This window comes from Sinohyriopsis cumingii, chromosome 14 (assembly GCF_028554795.1).
Source record: "Sinohyriopsis cumingii isolate HCF-2022 chromosome 14, ASM2855479v2, whole genome shotgun sequence".
Taxonomy (NCBI): domain Eukaryota; kingdom Metazoa; phylum Mollusca; class Bivalvia; order Unionida; family Unionidae; genus Sinohyriopsis; species Sinohyriopsis cumingii.
In genome coordinates this window covers 98,717,606-98,741,746 of record NC_142974.1, presented here as the reverse complement: position 1 = coordinate 98,741,746, position 24,141 = coordinate 98,717,606, and the positions used below count along the sequence as shown (strand labels likewise).

At 34.0% G+C, this 24,141-nt stretch overlaps 1 long non-coding RNA gene across 1 annotated transcript; it reads left to right on the top strand.

The window, feature by feature from the left end:
• The first annotated feature begins 15,064 nt into the window (after window positions 1-15,064).
• Window positions 15,065-22,272, top strand: LOC149784469 (uncharacterized). The gene is made up of 3 exons (XR_016413875.1): window positions 15,065-15,216; window positions 21,059-21,152; window positions 21,822-22,272. It is a non-coding gene; the product is annotated as an uncharacterized LOC149784469 (long non-coding RNA).
• The last annotated feature ends 1,869 nt before the right edge of the window (window positions 22,273-24,141 follow it).

Here is a 24,141-nt window from a genome sequence, read left to right as displayed (position 1 = left end):
GCTAATACATAAATGCGTACAAAAATTGGTTCATTGATCGATCTATGCATCCGTTCAACCAATCAATCAGCCAAGCTCGTAAGTAGTCAGCAACAAAAAAGCAACCACTCGAACATGCATATTATGGTTGATGGCATCAAAATTGTTAGGTTTATAGGCAGAGCAGCTTTATCTATTTGCAAAGTTCAATTTATCTGTACAGTTGCATTGAAAAACAGTGTTTTATTATAGAAAAGAAGTGCCTAAACTGGATCCTGGAGCTAAGAAAAGAAGTTCTAGCCTTTTTCCAGGACCAGCCTATATACCATAACTTAGAAGTGCACATTTCTTGAAAACTGTATGAGACATTAATATTCAAACTCATTGAGTCTCTTTTAGATACCTTTTACACAAATTCGACCTTGCGATCCGAAAACTGTTTAACAGTTTCTTCCAGTTTTCTATCCAATAGCATTTAAAGATACGTGACACCTTTACAACGTAATTTAAATTGCCGAATTTTATAACTGAATTAAAATTTGAATGTGAAACTTGAAAGTACAACATTTAAGTGTGTCTTTCTCATTGCAGCAGGATAAACTGTTTGTAAGTATGTATTAGACAATAATCCTCAGCTACTAATATATGCATTCATGTTCTATCGTAGATTAGTCTGAGCCCCTGTAATATCAAACCACTCCACATTCCTGTACTGCACGTCCGGAATTAATATAATGGCAGGTTATTAGACACTACACGGAATGGATATTTATTTACCTTTATCATGCGGCATAAGTTTGCGAAAAAAGTTGCGAAGCTTTGTTATACTTAATGCCAATGCATAAAGCAGAATACATCAAGCATAATGTTGAAAATAATCGTGAATATATCCTTAAGAATAAAGGTATCAGAAAGGTGATATCCTACTCCAATACAAATGTTATCATGTGCTCAAGTAACTCATGCTAATATCTTCGTAACCTGAAATGAACTGCACCATGGAAAGTTCCGTTGTGGACCTTGCTCTCTCATTTAAATTTTATGTACACTCATCATCTACCAACATCTTGTAATACATACCTATGTTTCCTAAATTGATTTTAATACTAAAGTTACAAATATTAATTATCTTTGATAGAGTAGGAAGTGTCAATGGCACCCCGAAATTTTTGTATAGTCTGCTTGGGATTCTCCTCTTACCCCATTTAGTCCTATATAATAACATTGGGATTCCCCCCTCCATTTCATCCTATGCAATAACATTGGGACTCATGAGTGATTAGATTGTCAGAAAAAGCGTTGGGATGCTTATGCATGGTTAATCTTATCCAGGAAAAAGAAATACATGGGGAAAAAGGTCTTGTGTGACTTTGATATATTTCATGACTTTTTAATTAAGCCTCATCCGTCTATTCAATAACTGATTTTTCGATATTATTCCTTATATAGGTCGTTAATAAAAACGTCTTTTGTTTCAATTAATCTCCTTTCTGATCTAAACATTTACTCATATTTTAAGACTGCTTCATTTTTTAAAATTAAAATAACCCTTTTTTGCTGAATGACCCACGATGGTCTAATTATGAACATTCGAATTATAAATAATTTATATTTTATATATAAATTAGTTAAATTCTTAAATTATTTTTTCATCTTTTACATCTATATTTTATATCTATATGTAATTTATAGTATTAGTGTATTATTATTATAAATTAAATGAAATCCTTAACATCAAGTTCGCCAAGTGTGCGTGTTCGATCTTGCCTCTTTCATTGTATGGCGTCAGAATGAGTCATGTTGGTAATCTCGGGTAATTTTGTCACTCTGGATGATTTTTATTCTGTAAGTTATTGATTTTTAAACATTAAGCTCTTGTCAGCCACCTTTGTTTTGCTCTAGAAACTGCTGAGCTTAACTTCTGCATTTAATGATGAAGAGGAACCAGATGCATACCAATTTAAATGGAAAACAGGTTCAAGCACTACAGAAGCTGAACGATTCGTTCAAGAAACGATTTGACCTTATGGTATCACGGTACCAATTGTTTTTCCATATACCTCAATGCTAATGTTTTGTGAAATAAATATACTTTCTGTCCTACTTGGGCATGCATGTCACACGCTGTCATATAGAACAATGCTAGATTGTCAATTTGACAATGACATAACCAGGTACTCCATTGCATTTAAGAGAGATAACTCTACTGGAACTAGACAGGGGTAAGAGTTATCTAGTCACAACAAGCACATTTTCAGTCATGTGTACCATATTTTAAAAAAATCATAAAAAATACAAAATATGATCTAGATAGAAATTAACACAAACTCACATGTTGCCAAGAGGCTCAACTTTTTTTTAAGCCAAACAGAAAGTACAAGTCTTACATAATGCACCAATCACAGCTAGTTTTGTTCTTTAATTCTGAATACAATGTTCCATACACCTTAAGCTCCGCCCACCTGGACTTGCGCAATTGGTACCGTTATACCTATAGCAAACCTTAATTTTTCCAATAATCTGTGAAATAGTTCGGGACTGTATAAGTAACAAATATACTTAGTCTCACTTGTGAAAAACAATTTGATGAGGTACTAACCTATGTCTTATATGAATGTGTATAGAAATGTCATTGAGCTGTTTGAACTATTGTTTTCATACTTTTGCTTCACCATCAAAATCATCTTTTGAAATAAAATGAATTCTTTCAACTATGAGTTGTATCTTATTCATATCAGCAATTATTGAACTTCACATAGGTGATATGGGATAAATCACATTATATCATATTATGTAATAACTAGGTCAAAGGTCAATGTACCAAATAGTATGCACCTGTCCTACTTCAAAATGTACAATTCACCTAAAAGAAAGGAATTTATATTTGTTTGGTAGGTGCAGAACTTAACATCAGAGACAGGTGGACATGACCCAATCTTATTATAAAGTATAAGCTTTGACCACTTTACACTATCTACAGATACAAGAGGTCACTAACCACCAGTCCTCACACAAAGGTCCACCTACCCATCCTCTTTGTAACACAAATAGTAAGCTTTCCTCCTTTGTAATGTGAATAAAATTGTTTCAATAAGCCAGTCAGTCACCAAATATAGTAAATCGCAGCTTCTAAGTGGTTATGTTTGGATTGGGAGATGAAATTAGGGGAATAAAATACAGAAAAATGCCAAATATAAACACTAAGTATAGCACATCAAATGGAGTTAAAAACAGGAGGAAAGTGTTTATCTAAAAGGGAGAGGTAGCTTATGATAAAGGAATTAAAGGTGGCAAAATCAGCAATGCGAAAAATGAGAAGTGAAAGTTTGATGACCTTACCTTGGACAAATATATGGGGCAGGGCCCAACAGGTCCAAGGACAGCCCAAAGGCAACTGTGCTATAACATCCCTTACAGGACCCAAATTTCAAGTGAAGTTGTGTTCATTTCCATCTAATATAAAAGGGTGAATAATTTAGATAATATAGATACATATAAAGTATATTTCTTCTACATAAGAATTTAATAATAATTGGCATAAGATAGAGAGAAACTTATCTCAGAGCCAAGCAGAACATACCTTATCAGTTTTTAAACTTGTAAACTTTACTGTGAGAAATTATCAAATTGCTTCTACTTACATTTGCATCAAGATTGAGGGCTAATATAATACTTCACAAATCTTCTCTTTATTTTCATAATCAGTCACTGAAAATGTGAGATTTTATTTCCTTGAAATGTTATGACTGGTGTAAGGGAGATAACTGAATGATATACATAAGGTGTGGTAACCTTGAATACATTATCCATGTAATATAGATGAGTTCATCAACAACCTGTATTAACTTCATTGCAATTAAATTATCTCAAAATACATTACTGACAAAGTGAGAACCTAACATTTAGACTCCTATGTTTAGTGGAGACCTCAAGAGTCATGTAATTTTAATTTCTAAGATGACGCAGCTCTTTCATATCACATAGTTCATATTTTCTACAATGCCGGCATGTAGAGTGCAGCCTTCCATAACCATGCAGATATCATCTCATGCCAATTTGGATTCTTGCGATGGGATGCAAAGTTTCAAGAACAGTGTGGATTTGAATGGAATGAATATGCACTGTGTGACTAAAATGGTTATCATTCTGTAATGTTGGACCAAACATGGAAATTCCACAGGAGCAGCTTGACAGAAAGAAATAGGATTAATTGAAAGTCAATAGTAGATTATAATTGGGCTTATACAAGTGCCAATGGGAAATGCTGACTTAAGGAAACTGTTCTTGTTTGTTGGTATTCACTGCTACTTCAACAAAAGGGAATGCAAGAGAACTGAACTAACTACATGAACAATTTCAAAGCAGGAGAGTGTAAAAAAAAAAAGGGACAATTAGAGCAGGACAATTCAAATCAAAATGGGAAGGAATACCAAATCCTTAATAAATTACCTAAAAATTACTCATGCCAGAACATCCCACATGGTACAAGTGATCTATCTACAAGTGTACTTAGAATGTTCTCTATCCTGGTTTATGGCATGCCTTACAAGAACAAGATAGTTGTTTTTGTACACATGATTTTTCATCTTTTGCAGGTACAATAGCCAATATTTGGCCAAAATCAACTATATTATGTTTACATAACTTATTTTGTTGCATGCATTCCAATCTAGGAGGTAACAGCACATACATAAAGGCATCAGGTAACACAAGTCTATATCTATCATAGCTATAGTTATCAAAAGTCCCCATCCAAAGCCATCTTGTGCTATTTTCTAAAGATTTCATACATTTTATTCTTAAAGAACTTTCAATATTTGACCAAAAGTGTTCAGCATACATTTGTTTTCCTACATCAAACTAGTATAGTTCATAAATGCCGCCCACATGTATGCGTTTCTATGGAAACACTGTGAGGCTATTCTTTCCTTTAGGTATCACGGTACCAATTGTTTTTCCATATACCTCAATGCTAATGTTTTGTGAAATAAATATACTTTCTGTCCTACTTGGGCATGCATGTCACACGCTGTCATATAGAACAATGCTAGATTGTCAATTTGACAATGACATAACCAGGTACTCCATTGCATTTAAGAGAGATAACTCTACTGGAACTAGACAGGGGTAAGAGTTATCTAGTCACAACAAGCACATTTTCAGTCATGTGTACCATATTTTAAAAAAATCATAAAAAATACAAAATATGATCTAGATAGAAATTAACACAAACTCACATGTTGCCAAGAGGCTCAACTTTTTTTTAAGCCAAACAGAAAGTACAAGTCTTACATAATGGACCAATCACAGCTAGTTTTGTTCTTTAATTCTGAATACAATGTTCCATACACCTTAAGCTCCGCCCACCTGGACTTGCGCAATTGGTACCGTTATACCTTATAGAGAAAGAGATGAGCCGCCTTTGTGGGTGTCGGGTCATTTATCGCCACTGGCGGGATAAAAAGGTGGGTGGGAAGCTCTCTTCAACGAAACCTGTTCTAGAGTTTGATTTATATACACATTGAAAGTTATAGTGTTTTGATAGGATATACACTTAATGTTCATGTCTGTATATGTGAAAATCTCAATCAGATAATTTCAACAAAACTTGTAAAATACACTGTACTCGTGTTTAACTAATCCCCTCATGTGCTGAAGCATAGATCTAAGAAGGTTTCAGATATGCCAAGACGATTTGAGCAAAAATATTATTTAATCGGTACTGAAATCTCTTATAGGTATTTATACAGTAGTCAAATATTGCAGAGTTTGCAATGGGATTTCAAAGCCTTAGAGAAATATGTCTCTGTAAACACTTTATCTGAGGCGAAATAAGAGAGATACATCCCGTTGCAGCAATTGTGGAAAAACAGCACATTAACTCAATCCAGGTACATCAAGATAATTACAAATAAATAACTTTCGAACTAATTTGGTCACATTTTACAGATGCTTATAAAGTTTGGTTCAATAATAAAAGTTTCTCAATTAAATATTTCGAAATTGGACCATTGCAAGTTCAGTCAATGAAAACTGTGACTGTCCTTTTTATTTCAAATTTATTTGGAAGGCTCTTTTTCCAGGGAAGTACAAGATTTTGGCCAGCCAAGAGGAGAACCTTGTTTTCAACAAAGGTGAAAAGTTTTATTTTCTTTGTTTCCTATGTCAACCTGACAATCGTGTTTTCCCAAAAGGTATGGAATTCTGAAAGCCATAAACTTGGACATAAGCTTTGAATTGATTTGTAATCAACAGACATACAAGGTATTACAAAGTCTCTAAGTACTTACGAATCATTTTGCAGGACGCATGTCTTTTGTTTTATCGTAATAATGATTACATGTTTCTGCATGACTCATGGATCTAAAGTTACAGTGCTTGAACCCATACCCTATTAGGTAAGTGTAAAGATACCAGTCTGCATAGCATTTCGTATGGGCTTGTGTACAGAATGGTTGAGTTCATGTTAGGTAGGTGTAAAAATGTCAATCTGCATAGCATTTCGTATGGGCTTGTGTACACAATGGTTGAGTTCATGTTAGGTAGGTGTAAAAATGTCAATCTGCATAGCATTTCGTATGGGCTTGTGTACACGATTTTGAGTTCATGTTAGGTAGGTGTAAAAATGTCAATCTGCATAATATTTCGTATGGGCTTGTGTACACAAGGGTTGAGTTCATGTTAGGTAGGTGTAAAAATGTCAATCTGCATAGCATTTCGTATGGGCTTGTGTACACAATGGTTGAGTTCATATTAGGTAGGTGTAAAAATGTCAATCTGCATAATATTTTTCGTATGGGCTTGTGTACAGAATGGTTGAGTTGATGTTAGGTAGGTGCACAAGATGCAATCTTTAAGAAAATATCAACCGAAGTATTTACATCTTTACATTTTGTTCATTTAATGTCTTTATTATTATCATTATAATTATAATTATTATTCGTAGTAGTAGTAGTAGTAGTAGTAGTAGTAGTAGTAGTAATAGTTGTAGTAGTATTAATATTGTTGATCTTGTTCTTGTTCATGTTCTTGTCAATTATCCCGACACACAATTATTTTACATGTATATGATTTCTGGCGTCTATCTCTCACCAAACTTTGTCTCATCCTCTGTTCAGAACTTAGGTCAAAGCATACTGCCTGGTTTGTTATGTGATAGACACAAGACACTCGTCCATTATTCCTGCACATATTTGTATTCTTATACCTCTTCTTGTAAGTTGCCTCTAGTGATTCCAACATGTAGAATTCCAGAATGTTTCGTTAATTTTGTGTATATTTTGAGAACATTGTTCGTTTTTGTATTATGTTGTCTCTCCTGTCGAACAGCTTGCTTAGCACGAAACGTTGGAAAACTGTTTAAAACATTTTTCCCGTTACAAATGTTCTGGATATATATATATATATATATATATATATATATATATATATATATATATATATATATATATATATATATATATATATATAGTGGATATAGGATGGCCAGTAAATATTAGTTCTCATCATGTTTAAGTTTCTTCTTTAGCATTCATTTGCAGTTGATATCTATTTTGGACACATGTACTTATCGATTTCACTACTAACACGATGACTTTACTGTGCATAGACCAATGTCTGATTATATTTTATATTTATTTATTTTCTATATCTTTAGCAAGTGTGCATTATACATAATAAAACTATTAATAAATTTGTTTATCTATATTTAGTCATACATTTTAGAGATAGTTATGAATAGAGATATGTGTATCTTTAAGATCCAGTTTTATATACTTTTGTGTATTAAAATGTCATTAATCTGTGCTGTATATGCATATCTCCGTGTCAATTTTTCGTTAAAGTATAAGACAATTAGGTTAAAAATGTAAGTTATGACGTCATCTTATTTATGTAATATTGTTTATTTCATCGATCACCTAGAAACAACATATTTAATGACGTAAGCAATGTTATTATATGCTCATTTTTCCCCGGTTAACTTTACATTGTCAGAATCGTGCAGTATTACCCGATATTGAACCCACGCGACAATACACATATAGCATTCACGTGCATAAAGGAACTACTTTCTATTGTAAACAAACAATTGACGTAGAAACCAGCACTTTTGATTTGTACACAAATCATCTACACTCGCGAAAGAGGCGTTTTACAATGTGGTTGTTTAAATTTGTTTCTGAATGAACTAAAACCGATATTTCGTGGACTGCCACATCCCCGCTGCTTTGGCACATTCCGTGTTGATAAAATGTTTCGGATTTAGGCTAGCAACAGTATATAACATACGCAGGATAAGGTCCTTACAAATAACATACAAATGACAAGTCATATACTCTATTCTCTAGCTGGGGATAAGAATGTCTAAAACATACTTACAGTTTTACATCCTGAATTTCTTTAAAATGTACTTTCTTAGTTCTGCAAATCCGAATTAAATGAGCCATGTCATAGGTTCTCAATCTGAATTACACATTTCGAAATTGTACTGTAATTTCGATGATAAGTGCAATTATATCCTCCTTACTGCACTCAAAATGAAATAAGCATTAAATTCCATAGCGTCTTTTTGATAAGTGCAATTGAAAAACGTCATATTTTTCCCACTTTATGATTTCAAATATTCACTGACAAAAACAGAAACATATTTGCAGATGTCAGAACGCTTCTCCCTAGCTTCTTCAATCTCATGTATTTCATGTGGAATTGTCACATACAAATCCAGTCCATAATCACAACATTTGCGACAATCGAAAAAAATACCAAAATCTATTCATTCCTGATCAAATGGAAAAGTTGTTGCAATGCACATTCATTCACAATATGACTCCAAATTTCAATTTTAACTAGACACGCCATTTTCTTTTGAAAGTTGTCTCGAGCGCGCAACTAAGCCCAAATTTATCTGGGAGGAGTATTGTGCGCAGTACTATGGTTGTTGATGTGTAATGATGAATCTGTGCTTGTGTATTTAGTTTGGAATACGGCATACATTCAGTTTTTTTTCTTGTAGTGTATTTTGTTAATATAAGTAAGCATTAGGTAGAATAAGAAAATGAGCATATAATAAAAAGGTTACTGCATTTGTATAGGAAAATATGAACTCGTTTTGTTGGATGGATATACTGCACTCCCAAGGTCGTACAGATTTTACATCCGAAAAACTCGTTCATATTTTCCCATACAAATGCAGTAACCTATAAATATAGAGAAAATGTATAGAGAAGTATGAGTAAAGAAATCACAAAGTAGGATACAATTACTCTCAATGATGCAGTTAATACATTCAAGTTGTTTTGATGCGCAACGCAAACGAATCAAGCTAGTCTTTAACATTTATTGTCACCTATTACCATTACGTCCATGCTAAAGGTCACACCGTTTCGGCATTTTAGGGTATGTTTACTGTCAGTGCAAACGTATCTCTCTTTCAATAATTGACTTATTGGTAGAAAATACTATAGTGGACAAAGATAGAATAATCTAATGAAATATACTAGTACAATGAATAAAGGAGGACAATTTGTTTTTTCTTTATATTCATCACTTCCTATTTTATTTTGTGCTTTATAAGGTATTGAATAAGAGGTTTTCTAAAGCAATGCAATGATAATTAATAATTATAATAAAGGACAACTTTAATTGTAGCGTTTGCTTGTTTTCACTCTAGACAATGATGCATACTGGTAATCCCAAAACTGTATGTCATTAAAAGCATATGCCTTCGGTGTATTCATGTACATCATATCATCGGAAATGCATATTGTTATGCAAACTTAATTGGGAATCTACTTTAGATACGATTGTAGTTACAGTACATAAAGTATCAAAAATTCTGTTTTGTGCGTTTATTTTTTTTAAAACAATATCTATTGGGCCTTTCTTCTTCTCATATCCATTTTACCCTTGTTTAGTTTCTCCGCTGAACACATATCGATAATAATGTTTTGTAAATCGCCCGAAATGGCTAAACCGTGAGTTTGATAAGGCTATAAAATATATTTCCAATTGCACTGGTTGCTGTTAATGTGGCTTCTTATTTTTCACAGCTTTAAACAGGTATCCCTTGTAATCATTATTTCACTCCATACTGGAAGTGTAAGAGATTGTTGTTTCAAAAGATGTAAATCACTCTTGTTAATTTTGAGCATTTCGTATTAATTCCAAAGTCGTGATAAATGTTATTCTAGTAATGCTCACTCGTTCTACTTTACGTCTATGAAATTTCTGAAGCATCCAGTTCCTAAATGTCAGTAAAGACCAGATTCGACAATAGATAATACGAACATAAGAAAAGCAAAATACTAGCAGTTTATTATAAAAATTATTGATGAATACAGCATGACCAACAGCGGAACAATTTACCATTTTAATTATTTCGAACACAGGTAGGACTAAAAAAAAATTCAAACTTTTGTCAGCAGCCCAATTCTAAATTTACGATGAATCTATCACGTTTAGAAAATCATACTCTCTAGTTATCAATGGCTGTTTCCAGGTTGACGACATAAGCTAAGGTTGACGTCAACCAAAAGCTATAATGCGTAATCTCCCTCCCTCTTTCTCTCTCTCGCTCTATTTTTCCCTCTCTCTCTCTCTCATACTCTTTCTCCCTCTCACTCTGGTGCTTGCATCTAATAAACACATTTCACTTTTCATTTAAGAAAAGCCGGTCTTGTCGGGTAACATATGGTTTTTCAGATTGTAATAGATAAATTCATCTGAATCCTCCCAATGACGGTATATTTTCTCTATGCGTTACTGGTGTAGATCAAATTTTGTTTTCAAAAATTGCATTTGATGCGACTTTTAGAAAGAATATATTAATAATATCATATTTACGTCAGGACCATGACATCGTGTTGCATTTCAATGTGTGTTCCCTAATCGGCAAAAGGTATGAAGGCTCTACGAAGCACGTTTGCCGCTTTCCACGACCTTCCGCTTAATAAATATACTTAATATTGATGGTTCGGTCATTTGACAATATTATATTTATTATTACAAACTGGGGGGGGTGTAACAAAAAAGTGTAATCACTTAAATAGTTTCCGTAGGGGATGGAAGTATATGTATAATTTTAGTTCACGGGGATATTATTTATTTGGTAAGTAAATTCTTTCAATCCACATGAGAAATATTGCAAACACTACCCGAATGTCATACTAATACCATGTACCAGTGTAGCTACTGACTTGTTATATTTTAACGCGATTATCCTATATTAAGAAGTTGACGTGAATACAAATAAAGCATATGTTTGCTAAGGAACGTGTATCCAAGTTCATATTTATACATGGTTTAGCAATAAATCGAGCAAGTAAAACCAATTCTCACTGAATTTTTGGAATCCAAAACTAAGCTAGCTTCCAGTCACATGAACAAATATTGGGTTAGTATAATGAAAGGTAATAATAAAGGAAGTTAAAAGGGATGGGATGAGTAAATATGTGTTTATGTGAGAAACAAATATGTTCCCCAGTGTTACAGCAACAGTCAGTTTCTACATACGTCAATCATATCATCATCATAAGCAATTCAGCAGAAATGCCTATTATTATTAAAATTTAGTAGATTGTTGTTGTTGTTGTTGTTCTAATGTTTAACGGCATTATTCAGCACAAGATAGGCTATATATGGCGGCCAATATAAATGGTTGAGGAAGAACCCTGGAAAACCCAAGGAAGAATTACTGAACCACGAGAAGCTAGTGGCAGGCTTTCCCACGTACCCATGCTAGCCGAGCTTTGGACTCGAACCCACGCAGAGGTGAGATGGCAGTGATCCGGAACGGTGAGCGCTTTAGACCATTCGGCCACTCGGGGCCCCCTACATTTAGTAGAGATATTGGTATCTGCGGTGAATACGAATTTCACTGATGTACAATTAAAAATATCCCCAAACTTTCTTACGTAGGTTTGGTTTATCAAAGTGGAATTTCTTCTTAACCTCCAAATGTCTTGTCCCCCCCCCCCCCACTCCACTCTCCACCGCCCCATCCCGTTGTTTATCTTGGAAGGTGTTAGGCATAAGCTTAAAACATCATAGCTGTCAATAATGCCCGAAATGGCAAAGCCATATAATTGGCAAGGCTAAAAGATCTCTAATTGCACTGATTGCTATTAAAATGGTGCATTTCTTATTTGTTACGGCTTTAAATATATAAATCCCTGGTAAAACTTCGTCAACTACAGGTACCCCCAGACTGGAAATCGAGGAGGTTGTAGCTGCAACGTTTGTGAAGATCTATCATTTTCTGTTTATCGTGGAAAATTTCATATATATTATAAGGTAGACACTAAAATTGTCACTGGATTCACTGTGATTAGTGAAGTAAGGATCATTCGTTCGTCTTTCAATCTATTACATGTCTTGTGCTTTAAGGTTTTACATGTTTATCATGTCCAAGTTCGACAACTGAGAAAATGGACAGTATGAAAAGGACACTAATACGCGAAAATTACACACTTCAACCACAACGTGTTTCTCAGTCCATGCTATAAGTTCAATATTCTTTTCAACACAACCAACATAAAACATTTGCATTCAGAAGTTAATGTTTCTTTTGAAAAATCGTGGCTAAAAAAACAACTGCGATGCCCAATACCTTCCTGATTAGCCATTATTAAGAATCGTAGCTGCATACTTCAAAGTAAAATGTCGCTTCTCGAATGATAATTGATTATAGATTCATGAAAAAGTGACGAAGACAGTTACCTTTTTCATAAAATTCACTTCGCTTATTGCATGAACAGCTATTGATAGAGAGCAGACTTCAATGCATTGTAGACGAATTAGGTGCATTAAAATATCATACTCTCAAATCATCAGACATATACTGCAAACATTAGATGTTCATCATGGTCATTAGACCTTTTTATGTGAATACAAGTTTAACGACTAGTCTCATGTGCAGTAAACTTGCACAACAGTAAGATGCTGGTCAAATTTCAAGTGACAAGTGTCTGTACGTTTGAGTGCATGAGTGTGTACGCTATGCTCTGAGGGGAACGTCTTGGACCCCTCCATTCAGCCATTATATTTATTTGTTAATATAATATAATGCTAGGGACCCGTTAATATAATATAATGCTAGGGACCCCTTAATATAATATAATGCATGGGACCCCTTAATATAATATAATGCTAGGGACCGTTAATATAATATAATGCTAGGGACCCGTTTTACGTGACAATACGAGAACTTAACATCAAACGTGTTTCTCAGTCCAATTTCTTAACAACTAACATCTGCTTATTTTATGGTGCGTGGTTTTGGAATATTTCGGTTCAACAGTTAATGTACATCTTGAACCTTCGAAGCGCAGCATTAGTAGCTTGTTCATGTTCGACCTGTCCTGATTGACTGCTGTTGACGGGATACAGGAAGTTACAGCTACAGGCTAGGGGCAGATTTCAGACTATGGCATCTTAAGCCAGCTCATAGAGACACATGTAGATTTCATGGAAAATGTAAGGGCATAAATAACTTTGCATACTTCGTTGGTATCAGTTAGAGTGAAACAGTCAATATTGTTTACACAATTCCGTCTGTTGAATATAAATATCGTTCTGTCTCCAAATCAATCCTGGTTTCAAAGTGTAAGGGAAAAAGGGCAAAAAAAAAACACTTTTAGTAGTATATCTCGTGTATCGCTTTTTTAAATATATAATACAGATACGATTTTATTATTGCAGTATGAACAACGAAAAGATGTATGACATGTATGTACATATATGTCATGATGATCCAGTGTTCGTGATCGTACATGTCCGATATAAATAATAACGGCATTCGTTCGTTGTCTCCTATGGAATTATATGTTTATTTCTGCATCCATTAATTTCTTCACAGTGGGTTTTGAAAATAGTTTGGAACTAAAAGAGAACCTATGAAAAATTTCTAACTAGCGCAAAAAACATATTTATGAAATGTGATTTATTGAGAATGAAAATCAAATTTACTACTTGATGCAGAATAGTATGTAACTAAGCATTTTCTTCTGGCGTACGTGACATAATGGTAGGAAGATATCGATGAAATCTACATCCTCATTTTGCTACGTTACTCGGGTTTGTTGTTATGTATCCCTAGCTAGACCACTATATATAACGAAATGTTACCACTCCAGAGTTTGTACTGCCAAAGGTATTACTTGGGATCAGCCATGGTTTGGTTTCCGCTCTCGGTGTGTCTCACATCTGTTTGTATAATTGTCAACTTGCAAAGAGAATGCAATGGAATCAATGAGGGATAAAAGGAAACCCACTACAGCTTCAATATAATCCGTAATGGACTTCTACTAGATTGAATGTATATCCACTAGATTGGGTGGAAAATATACCAGTATGAGTTGAAGTCCACTATTCACTGTGGGCACATCATCCCCTGCCTCTCTATCCAGTTTCATATGATTGAGTTGGCCATCCTTAAAACAAGATGCTTTACTGTATGCAGCAAATTCGCTGCTTATTTTGAGTGCTTTGATTTGTCGAAGAAAATAAAACTGAACATGGGATTTACCGAGTCTTTCTAGCAGTGCCAAATATTGTAGAACTAGCGTTTTATGTAGAAATAGCGGTAAGTACGCAAGACCGTTTTAACGTTTCTAAAAACGTCACTTTGCCTAGAGACTCAATTAGAGATTTTATATCTACATTAGAGATTACACCGAAGGCATGTTCAATACAGCTTCCTTCAATGGCGCGGAGAAGTAATTTACTCGGCAATCGATGGACTATTATTATACTAAAGATAGAATCATCGCAACAAAACAAATACGTTCATGTGTTATTACTGATTTGTCTTTACTCTCCTTGAAAAGAAACACTCCTTGCAAATCAGTTCGTTTGAAGATCCTTGATAACTTAACTGTAGCTCTTCTAAAATAGTGTTATCGAGCGCAACTTTACCAGGTGCGTGACGTTACAAATTACATATTAAGTACCTTGAATCCTAATAATTTTTTTCCTGAGCATACATCTCGTCAGCCATGATTCCGTTCAAGTACTTTGGGGTATGTGTTTTGATTGCAATATCTATAAAATATTCTCCTATTGGTCCGCTGTGACAACTGATACCTACTTCACCTGAGAACACGTATAAATAGTGAAGGTTTGACCTACCCAACAATGCGACTACAAGCTGCGAACTGGTAGAGTGTCATTTTCCAAAAATGAGAAATCTCACCTTGTTGCTGCTTCTTCTGGTTCTGTGTGCTGTGGTGTTTTCTGAAGGTATGCATTTGTTTTATTTTGCCATTCTATTTTCTTTATTTCTGTCTTTCTTTCTTTCTGTTGCTCATTCTATCTTTCTTTTCTTTACTTTTTCATTTCTTCACTGTTCCAGAATGTGTTGTCTCTACGTATATGAGTATACAGAAGATGTAATAGTTAATCTGTATCTATCTCTTTCTCTCCGAGTTATTTTCTTTAAACTTATTTGTTGGAAGCATGAAATGCATTCGAATTATTTTGTATTCAAACTCTATTCAAAGCAGTCTCCCACCTTGCGCCTTCCGATAATATTGTGTGACTGACCGCTTCGTCTACATAATATATCGGTCAACCTTAGCTATAAATAAACTCAAAAATGTGCAAACAAAACCGAGACATTTTGTTTTCTTTGACTTACAATATAATATTTTCTTAAAGCGTACTCTATGTGTCCTTTTCGTATTGGGTCATTTTTCAATATGACGTACATCAATAAAATCATTTCCAAACAGTGGTGTAAATACTACAGAACGACGCCCTTTAACTGAGAATTCATTCTCGTTGAGATTATAGTTGTTTGATTAGATGGAGGTGTCCTTAATGGAACATAAAGACCGATTTACCAAATTAAAAATTCAGTGATTATTGTGCATTGTTGCGCAAATCATTGAGAACACAATAAAATACTTAAAATGCTGTTGGCAAGGCGCATCATGATATGTTACATCGCAGTACTAGAGGCACGAATATTTCTTGAAGATTGATGGTCACTAGATTATAATGAAGGAAACGAAAGGTTATAGATTCAATATGACTTACATGAGACCAATATCACGTTAATGAATGCAAATAAAGATGATGGACTAAACGTGTAAAATTTTAAGACTACGGATCTTTGATATGGGTCACCTAAGTTAAATATGAGAGAGTACAATCAATTCAAGTATCAATAACGTATCTAGGCCTAATTATGATCAACGTTTGCAGGATAAAGTCCCTTATGTATGTATGAATGTAAAATCATTGCCAAACCTCGGTGTAAAAGTTACATAACAATGCGCTTAAATGTCGTGCTTGTAGAGAATACAGTTATTTGATTAGATGGAGATATCTTTGAATAAACTTTTTTTATTAACCCCGTAATAGGTTAACCACTGGGTTGGGGAACCATCCCATGGTCACCTTACAATCAAACATTTCTGGTTATCAGATAATCTAGGGATAATCAATATAATCTGCAGAAAAAGAAAACACAAACACATGCACACATGCATATGGCACACAATCTAGGTGACGTGGACTTTGTGATATTACATTATTTTGTTCCTGTTTACCATCTAGTCAGAGACAAGTTACACTTTCATTATTGAGGTCCATTTTTGAAGAAATTGGTTCTCTTTTTTTATCTACCTTATCAGTGTATTTTTCAATGTTCTTATGCATTGCAACTATTTGTTTAAAAGGTAAAATAGAAGGATTTTTCATATTGAATCTGCAAGTTTAAATATAATATTTTGCCAAAAGCAGCAGAAAATTACACAAACTGTCCAGTTGTTCACTTCCTAAGAATGTTTCTCTTTTGGACAAATGTACAATATTTGGGTAAAATGGTGCAAAAACTTCAATAACACGGTACCAAAAATGTGAAGTAATACTGCAGTCATAAAGGAGATTCCCAATACTTTCATGTTCACTCTTACAGAAAATACATTTGTTGTCATCTAATATGTTAATTCATTTCAGAAAATCATTAGCAGCGATTATTCTATGGATTAATTTAAAGTAAAAAGAGATCAACTTGGTATCCTTGGTACAGCATTTCGCCCGGCTATAAATCTCAGACCACTCCTCACTACTTATATTTTTATTAAATACTTGCATCCAAGTTTCTTGCTTCGCAGTGTGTTGCCTTTTCGCTTTTTTAAAAGACCCTTGTAAACAAATTTGGGTGAATTTTGTTTTTGCAAGTTCATTATTTCATCCTCCTGCTTATCAAAATTATTATGTACTAAATGTTTTCTTTATGGCGTCTTTCCATGCTTTTGGAATTTTGAATATTAAGGAGAAGTATTTCAAGAAATCATCGCTTGTAGTTTTTTGTTGTATTATTTCAAAAGGTATTAAATTACCGTGATCATCTACTAGATCATTCAGAATTTCAAAACCGGTTTCTGTCCAGGATTTGTATTCATAGGACATTTTTGGGAGAGACAAAATTTTAAATACTCTTGGATAGGACTTTGCGGTTAATCTTTCCAATTACATCTCTCCAAAAACTGTCTTAATGAACTTACTAAATTCTTGTAATTTCCTTCTCCCTAAAATCTGAATGTTCTTTTTATTTCTGAGTATAGTCTTTTTGGCTAAGTTCTGCCACGTTCCATTTTCCTTTTCCAGCAATCTTTTAACCCATCTTATCTTAATATATCTAATGAATGTAAATATGTGCATCATATTTAGTCCTCCCTCGTTTTCTGGGGAAACTAATATATCACGTTTTATTCTCTCTACTTGTCCACCCCATACAAACTTAAATAATGTGCGATTTAGTTCTGCTTTAACTGTTGCTGATGGGATTTGAAGTGCAGAAAAAAGATATATGAATATAGGCAGAACAAGAGTTTTTACAACAATTACTTTTCCAACTATTGACAGATGTCTTTCACTCCAGCTTGCAAGTATTCGTTTTGCTTTTGTTAGTTTCTTCATATAATTAATTTCCACTATTTCGTGTAAATCTAGAGACAATTCTACGCCAAGATTTGTAAAGTTAGAAGAAGACCAAAGTAGGTCCATTTCGGGACATATTCTATCATTAGAAAATTCCTGTTTCCAATCCAAATAGCTTTTGTTTTTGTTATGTTACATTTAAGTCCAGATGATAGAAAAAAACTTGCAAGATATTCATAGCTTCTTCAAGAGAAAGTTGAGATACATCAAGAAGAATAAAAGCGTCATCGGCATACTGACCCAATTTATATTCACTCTCGTCAAAGATTAAGTCCCCATATATCCACATTTTGCTTTAAAATTATAGCTAAAATCTCAACCCCAATGATAAACAAATAAGGGGCAAGGGGACCTCCTTGACGACATCCTCTTTCAAGTCTAAAAACGATGACATATGCCCATTATTTATAACACAACTTTTAAAGTCATTACAAAACAGTTTAAACCACTTACAAACGGAATCACCAAAATTAAAAGATCGTAAAGCTTCTTCAACAAAGATCCAGTTAATTGGGTCAAAGTCTTTTTCAAAGTCTATTAACAGTAATAAACCATATTTGTTTTCATTCTCCAGTTCGTCCATGATATCGGATAATAGCCTGGTATTTTCTCCAATGAATCTACCCTTCATATATCCCTTTTGAGTATCACTAATTATTGATGGGGGAACCTTTTTAATCCTAGCTGTAATGGCTCCCGATGCAATCTTATTGTCAATATTTAAAAGTGATATAGGTCTCCAGTTTTTAAAATATCTTCTGTCATTTTCTTCCTTTGGTAGACATGTGATGACTCCTTGAGTCTGAAAATCTGAAAGTTTTCCTACAGTATATCCATATTTTATTGATCTACATGTAAATCCCCCAAGAGAGTTTCAAAAGAATTTTTAACTCTACAGTGGATCCATCCGAGCCAGGACTTTTTCCATTTTCCTTCCGTTTTAGAGACATACCTAGTTCATTGATTGTAAGCAGGCCCTCGCATGATTCTCTTTCCTCTTGACTAAGTTTAATATTGTGATTAAGAAATATATTAGGACTTCCTTGAGTAGCCTCATCATCAAGCTGAGCAATTCTAATTTTTTACAGTTCCATATCAAACTCTTTTTGAGCTTCTAAAATATCTATTTGATCAGATATATTTGTCCCATCATCTAAAATAATTTCTTTTATTGTCTTATTCACATAGTTCCTTTTATCAAGATTTAAAAAGTACTTTGTGCTTTTTCTCCCCAAATTCATACCATCTAGATTTAGATCTTAATATAACACCTATGTATTTTTTCCTAGATTCCTCTAATTCTGCTTTTATTTTCTCTAAATGTTTCAGAGTTTTCCCATCTATGTTATTCGACAGCCACCACCACCCCCACCACCCACCCCGATTTCTATTATTTCCTGAATAATTTTCTTTATTTTTTCCCCTTCTTTTTTGTTTTCCTAATAGAATAACATATAGTTTCAGATCTTATTTTCATTTTCAAAATTTCAAAGAACATTTGATCATTACAGGAAAGAGAAACATGGAGAGAATCATCTTTATTTCCCCCTACACAAGATTCATTTTCAGTGTCAGTTATACACTTTCTGACATAATCAGCATACGCAATGTTCCTCAACAGTTGGGCATTAAATTTCCAATATCCTTTTCCCCTTGGACACGTTAAAAATGCCACACTCAAAACAATAGCTGAATGATCCGTCTTATACCTGGTAAGATACAGGCATCAGCTGTATTCATATGAATGCCATTTGATACAAGGAAGTAATCTAATCTACTTTGTTTCAAGGGAGATATTTGCCTCCAGGTATACATCTTTAAGTTTTGATTGGAATTTTGCCAGGGATCAATTAATTCCAATTTGTTTTCATGTCTCGAATCGCTGCCCTAGAGTGTTGGTGTTTGTCATATAAAATGTTATAAGTATCCAAATCTAAGTCTTGAAAAGTGTTCCAGTTTCTGCACGTTATAATTGATGAGTTCTCAATAAAAAAGATCTCCTCCTTTAACGTTTTAAAAACGCTAGGATTATCAACATTATAACCATACAAATTCACGAGGGTTATTCTGTTGCCATTAATTGTAATATCTAAAATAATAAATCTCCCTTGACTGTCACATCTTTCTCTATGAATTATGCATTCAAAAGTATTTCTAAAAATATTGCAACCCCAGATCTTTAAATAAACTTAAAGACCGATATTCGAAATCAAAATCCACTGATTATTGTACATTTTGGCGCAAAACATTGTTGAAACTATTGTGCATTGAAAATGAAGATGGGACAACGCATCACGCTATCTATAACATAGTTGTAGTGGCATGGCGATTTCTTGCCGGAATATAGTTGCTCTCGTGCAATTATTGCTTTAACGGAAATCCTGGTGGGCTAAATGTTAAGGGTTGTGTGGAGAGACAAACACACAGAAAATTAGAGACATGATAGCTTGCCCAAATGTAAAAAAGAACCTATGTCACAGAAAGAGCTGACTCATTCTTTTCACATGCACAATCATGATGATCGAAATATATTAATTTCTAACCTCATCGATGTTAATTTGCTTCCTCTAAAATGCGTTACGGAATTTTCAAGTCAGATACAATGGGTATAAAAAGGTTCATCACTATTATCATGCACCGAATGCCTCATTTACTTTCGAGACATAATCCTCTCTTCATTAAACATTTTTTGGAAACTAGTCTTTCTGGCACATTTTTGTTCCGGAATAATATGATACCTGCTATTTATAGTCCGTTAATAATGATGCGGTATTTCAAATTAGTCTATGTCAGCCGATTATGTATAAGCTGACACATTCGTGGAATTGAATAAGACATCATGAGTATGACGTATAATTACGTTTTAGACATTATCAAACCATATTGAAGTTTAGAAGAAATCGAACCTTATACCAATACAATATCACTTTTATCTTTGAAATCAAATGAAAATTTTAAAAAGCTGTCATACTCCTGTACATAATTAGCTCACTTGCACAAGAAACGGACTTTGCTTGGAACTGACAAATCGAGGCCCAAATTTAGTGTTCACATTTTAATAATCCTTTTGAAATTAATCTCTATATTAATTATTATAATGCGTGTGGCACCAATAAATTTGCTTCATCCACAGATCTTGGAAAACAGAGAAGTTACTCGACCGAGGATGTTGCTGTGTTGGAATCTCTATTAAAGGACATCGAGGATGGAAAAGTTGACCTTAATGAGTAAATCTCTGCAAATACTGTACTTTTTCTGTAAACTCTTCCATATTTATATTTTATGAATCTATAAGAAACGTCAGAAAATCAATGGTTGAAATTGCGCATGTTTCAGGGTCTCTGAACAGAAACATTTTGATCATAATTCGCTCAATATACTTTTAGGTCTTATTGATTATGCAATGACTTCTATACTAGCAATAAATAAAACAGAAAGAAGAAAATAGCTACAAGGTAGGTGACTGGCTGGCAAGATAGATAGATGGGCGGTCTTGAGCATTGAAGACAGGTTGTAGGTGAGTCGGTTAGTAAGAATGTACATTCATGTTTTGATAGACTAACTGATTTATAATCAGAAGGAGAAAAAGGTAGGGAGCAAAAAAACCAATATAGAACTAATAAAGCCTGACATAAAGAACAATAACTCCAAAGACAGACATATACGATATATGTTATATTAACTTACAGGCATACACACACACACACACACACACACACACACACACACACACACATATATATATATATATATATATATATATATATATATATATATATATATATATATATATATATATATATATATATATATATATATATATATATATATATATATCTTAGAGAAAATTATTAGCCTTCAGAAGTTTACTGAATAAAGGTTTTCTTTCTCCCCAGACTGCACAAAGATGCCGCTAGTAACCCTGAACGCAGGCTCTGGATCAGATGGCGATGGGGCAAAAAATGAGCTAACAAAGTCATAACCACTCAGATCTTCTACTCAAGACATCTTGTACAATTTATTATATACAGTATAGTGAACTAGCTTTGGACGACTTCTCTTCAATTATTTTCTAACGTAACCTTTCAACATTTCATCTTGTCTCGTATGTTAGGGACGAAAGTCAAATAAATCTAATCTAATGAACGTATACGTGTGTAACCTGCGTAGATATCGCACCAGCAGAATCAAGATGACCTGCGAAATCAGCCTGCCCAACACTACTCACTTTACTTCAGTATTCCTTGCTGCCCAGAACAGAGTTTTTGAGGACGATATAGTAATGTTCATAACAAATTGTCAATATATTATGTAATTGTCTAATTTAATAAAAATATTCTGAGTGTATGCTATGTTCACTCTTTTTCGTCATACTATATTACGTGTAATTAACACGATATCTTACTGGTTTAATTATTTTCATGTATGTATTTCTCAACAAAGAATCAATAAATACCCTGGTTTGGCAGATCCGACTGTAAGGTATTTTAGTTTGGTCAGTTAGCCATCAGTAATGAGGACATCTTCCTGACACAGATCGTTTGACGTTATTGGTGTATGTACTTCTTAATATACAGTCAATGATTGGTTTTATTGTGCAGATCCCGCTCTAAGGTATTTCGCCTCGCAGGCTTTTTTGAAACAGGAAGCCAACCGTAAAGTGGACAGCTGCCTGACAAAACCTATGTTGAGTTGTGGCCATGTAAGTTGTCCTCTATTGGAGTTCTAGCCTGCCTTCTAGGTCTCCGATAGAAACAGCAATTATATATAACATAAAGAAGCGAAACCACCAAGTGTTGTAGAACTGAACAAACAATTTAATTAGCAACCTTATCATTTCAATATGTAGGAGGCTCTTACAGTATTATGATGCAAATCCAGAATAATACAAAAGAGCTATATTAAAGTATATTGGAATGTACTGGTCCACCAACCTTTTCAATGTGGCATAATTCAATAGCTCCTTTGTATTATTCACCATAGTAACATAATATAATTTTAGTACATTGAGCACTTGTAGTTCCAACGAATAATCCAAACAAATGTTTTTCTCTGAAATACTATCAAAATACAACCCAAATAGATTCTTTGTACTTAATACAAACATACTATAAGAAAAAGGAACGAATTTATTGTCCAAACCAAGAGATTTATTGTCAAGTGTAAGAGATGAGAATGCATTTTGCTACTATTCCAAGCGACAATTTGCAAATACTCCACATCTTCAAAGAACCTACCTGTCCTAAAGTAATTTTTCAGAGAACCTACCTTATCAAGCTATATATCGGGAAACAACCTGAACCTCTAAATAAGTTCGGGTTTAACAATTAATATTATTATTGATAATTGTAAACACCTACGTAGAAATTTATAGATCCTAAGCAGTCTTACATTCTTAATGTCTATACATATAACCTATACCAGTATACAAATTTGTACCTATACACTGTCACTATTATTTACAGTTATGAATGAAAATTAAAATTGTTATATATATATATATATATATATATATATATATATATATATATATATATATATATATATATATATCTGTGTGTGTGTGTGTGTGTGTGTTAACATGATAGTAGTGAAAGGGGCCACCCTACGTACAATGGGAATTAGCATTACAGGGACCCCTGGGCCACTCTACGTACAATGGAAATTTAACATGGCGAAAAATTGTGGGCCACTCTACGTACAAGGGGAATTTAACATGGCAATAAATCGTGGGCCACTCTACGTACAAGGGGAATTTAACATGGGGAATAGAGTTTGGGCTTGTTTAGGGACAAAGGGAATGGAACATGGGATTTTTTTTTTAAATTTTTTTCGAGATATATGGCTGGCCCTGAAAAGGGCCTTTGGTTTATGTTAATATTCCCTTAACATAAAGGGCATTTGGGACATCTTCTTTTCCTCAAACTTCGTCTTACAGCAGGGCCATACATCAGAGTCCTCTTGAGGCAACCTTGTCTCTCTATATAGACTCTTCTTATCCACAGGCTGCTGTTGGTCCTGTGGACAACGGTCCACTTGGATCGGACATACATGAGCATGTCCGTCCTGAACATCATTGTTGACACAAGGGTTGAAGATTCAACGTCGGTCCACATGTTGAGGTTCCGAGAATAGGTGAATCAATGCAGTGAACTGCGCTTATTTATAGGGACAGAAAGGATTGAAACGGATTGAGTTCATTCACCAATCCGAACA